Raw genomic sequence first — 3,992 nt, forward strand, 5'->3', positions numbered from 1 at the left:
TGTATGAGTACATTATAATTCTGGCCATCACATTTTGACTCAGGTGCCATTTTTTCCATTACATACAATTTGAATATCGTAACTCTTGATGCAGCCCCATATTTGTCTTTTTTCATCATCCATCATCGTGTAAGAATGAAGACAATTTGCTTAGACAGTGAAAAACAAAATGTTTATTGAACTTTACTTAAACGTTTGTGGATGATTTCTTGAAAATTAGTTGTGGTAATGAAGCAGGAGCAAAATGATCACGTAGAGTGCAATGATTGCAGAAACAGCCATGAGGACTGTGCACATGAACAATTTGTCCAAACGTCCACACCTGCACCTGAAAGTTTAGTTATTAGTTAGTTATTTAGTTTATTCCAATGAAATGTAAACATCACTGGATTTATTATCATTAGTAAACTATCAGTGTATATCAGAGAAACTGCTCTTGCCTGCAAGGTTTTTCTATAGGATGTTCAGCTTGTTGGTTCTGAAGTTGACCACATGGTGCTTCATTGTGAGCAACACTTCGCATTTGGATTTCCTCTGCATGGAGAGGAAATTATTTTTAGGATCTACAGCATCAGTTAAAACCAATAAATCTGAGAAGTCAAGCGCATAGAGAATATACACTTAAACACACCTGACATTGTTGGCCCTTTTTATTCTGCTTATTGCTGTTTTCCAAAGACATGCTGCATACAGGGAAAAAAAAGCAAAAAAGCCCTTACTGTCTTTGAATAATTTATTAATATTTCTGTTCTATGGGTTGATTTAAGAATTGGGATGGAAAAAAATGAAAGTTGATGAAGTTTTCCAAAATTGGAAGATCTAGAGATTAGGATGAGAAAAAATTGAACAATTAGTAGTTTTTATAGAAGGTACAGCAAATGGGCTTACCATTAACTCGAACCCTAACCCTAACACACAGAAGCATGCCTCTCTTCATCCCAGTGTGGAGTCCATGCAACTCTTGCTCACAATATATATAAAAAATAAAAATATCAAAACAATGGTGTGGTTTCTCTCAACAACCACTTCAAAATCAAATGTAATAGCTGAGTAAAACAGAGAAATATATAGCGAAGTAAACTCAAAAATAAACTACTACTAAGAAGTTATAATATTTAAATCCCCACTAAGATGGATCAATTACAAAACACATGTTCATACAAAAGTAAATTTTCCCAACATGGCTGAAAATACTATTTAACATGTAGCCTTAGATGATGAACTTATACACATAACACAAAATCTGTACCGTACTCTAACATTTACACATAACTAAAAGACAAATTGCAGCGGGAAAAATCAGTATACACACACAGCAGGTCTCTCTTCATCCCTGTTTAACACAAGGGTGTAAAACACATACATGGGTGGTATAATGGATAAAAGGCTGTTTGGATTACTATTTACCTCATTCAAAGTAATCAAAAGGACTCTGGGGGCCTTTAGCCCTAAGAACTAATACTTAGTAAAGCAGAATGTACCAAATTTGAACTTCTAATTTAGCACAGGGAGAGGAGCTACAGAGAATGTGCCTTACCAGTGTGGAGTCCATGCAGCTCTGGCTGGGAAACCCTACAGATGCAGCATGTTTACTAGCGGTGTCCCAATGATTAATGTCCCACTACAACAGTGACATGTGGAACCTTATTACGGTAGCTTGCAAAGTATTCGGCCCCCTTGAACTTTTCCACATTTTGTCACATTACAGCCACAAACATGAATCAGTTTTATTGGAATTCCACGTGAAAGACCAATACAAAGTGGTGTACACGTGAGAAGAGGAATGAAAATCATACATGATTCCAAACATTTTTCAAGAATAACTAACTGAAAAGTGGGCTGTGTTTAGTTATTCAGCCCCGTTTGGTCATTGTGCAGTCAGTTGCCCATAGACATTGCCTGATGAGTGCTAATGACTAAATAGAGTGCACCTGTGTGTAATCTAATGTCAGTACAAATACAGCTGCTCTGTGACGGCCTCAGAGGTTGTCTAAGAGAATAATGGGAGCAACAACACCATGAAGTCCAAAGAACACACCAGACAGGTCAGGGATAAAGTTATTGAGAAATTTAAAGCAGGCTTAGGCTACAAAAAGATTTCCCAAGCCTTGAACATCCCACGGAGCACTGTTCAAGCGATCATTCAGAAATGGAAGGCGTATGGCACAACTGTAAACCTACCAAGACAAGGCCATCCACCTAAACTCACAGGCCGAACAAGAAGAGCGCGGATCAGAAATTCAGCCAAGAGGCCCATGGCCCATGGTGAGGCCCATTGCTTTCATGACTATGTCTATGTCTACACAATGCTTATGCTTGAAAAGGTCTCAGTAATAGTCATATGGGCTTGAGAAAGTGGTCAATCACGTCTTTTGTTCGTCATTAGAGAGTAGTCACATGACTTTTGCTGATCTTTAGCAATTTGTAGCTTTTAAACATAACATCGTCAAGAGCCACTTTCTCTCTGGCTCTTAATGAAGGCAGTCGCACTTTGTCCCTCTCCCTTCCCTTATCTTTCCTGTCTTGTCTGCTTCTCTCCCTCTACCCTGGAAGAGTCTCACATCCCATTTCGCTGCAGGGCAACTTGCATGTGACAAATAAAGGCTTTCTTGATTAAATATCCTCTAAATTCAAATGGAGTAGGTATTTTTGGCGTTTATCTAAGTACAAACCCTGCTGGAGAAATTTGACAACCAACTGCAGCAGCAAAACAAGACACAAGACAAAGCTCTGTGTGTGATATACGCGAGGGAAGCCGACTGAGGTCAAGCGCTGTTCCTTCCACTTGAACCCCGTCAACCTCGGCCTAACTCCCCATAGCGCTCCTTTTGTTGTGATTACATGAATATGCATAGTTCCTTTAACACGTGACAGTCTCAAACAGGCGTGTGTGTGAGCAGAGTATATGCCCGTCTGTGTGTGTGTGTGTGTGTGTGTGTGTGTGTGTGTGTGTGTGTTTGTGTGTTGTGTGTCAAACAGAGGTGTGTGTGTGGGTGTTGAAATATGACCCTGTGAAAACTGCTCAGCCAGGCCTAACAATGTTTTTCTATGACCGGTGCTAGGAGCCTCCCGGGAGAATAGTGGGAGTCCTTCTTGCAGGAGCCCAACTAAGACAAAAGACTATTGTAACTGAAAAGATATAGTGTGTGTTCCGCTATACCATATACCACCAAACAAGATGCAACCTTCCCATTAACTTAACATGTGTATGAGGTATGCCAGAACACTAGAAGTAAGTGAACATCCTCCCATCTCATGGTGCACACAGAACCTTAGCAGACCTAAATAAGGATGAGACATTTTATCAACATACAGACGATTATATATCTCCAAGCATAAATGATTATGTTTCTAAGTACAAATGACAATTTTAAATTATCAATATGACAGTATTATTGTCTACAATGAAGGGTCCCGATGGCAGATATTGGGAGTTTAATCTTTATATACTGAGAAGGTGGTCCTATAGGACCCTCTTTATTATTGGGAGGTTCTAGAAAGTTGTACTTGTTCTTTCCCAAAACGGTGGGGCCCCAGAGCATTTCCTCTTGAATTTTAAATCATATGTTTCCAATTGTCCAGTGTCTTGTTTTTAGTTTGTCTTTGTTTTGTTCATTTCTTTTAAATTGAAGAGTCCCAAGGGTAGATGTTGGGTGTTCCATTTCTTTTATATAGTGAAAGTGGTGTTATTCAACCCCCTCATCTTTGTGGTCAATTTTAAGTCACTTCTTCTTTTGTTATATGGAAAAGTTAAATGTGGGACAGGGACTTGAGTCATCAAGAACTAACTCAAAGTGGAACTTGACAGGACTGGTCCAGAAAATGTGATAAATGTTTGAAGATTGATGGTATCACATCTCAGCAGCCCTCAGAGGTGAACTTGTGCAGATTCAAAAACCGGAGGCTTGAAATGTGGTGAAGTACTGCTACTATTACTGCTGTCACCCTCCCACGGTATGGGCTGCCAAAGGTAGATCTCTAGAGATTTCTGT

General features: G+C 39.4%; 1 long non-coding RNA gene across 1 annotated transcript; it reads right to left on the minus strand.

Annotated features, from left to right (window-relative positions):
• Positions 1–439: 439 nt before the first annotated feature.
• LOC120433126 lies at positions 440–1,575 on the minus strand. The gene is made up of 3 exons (XR_005608338.1): positions 1,538–1,575; positions 632–683; positions 440–534 (listed from the first exon to the last, which is right to left on the minus strand). It is a non-coding gene; the product is annotated as an uncharacterized LOC120433126 (long non-coding RNA).
• Between the last annotated feature and the right edge of the window lie 2,417 nt (positions 1,576–3,992).

Source organism: Oreochromis aureus, linkage group 15 (assembly GCF_013358895.1).
Source record: "Oreochromis aureus strain Israel breed Guangdong linkage group 15, ZZ_aureus, whole genome shotgun sequence".
NCBI lineage: Eukaryota > Metazoa > Chordata > Actinopteri > Cichliformes > Cichlidae > Oreochromis > Oreochromis aureus.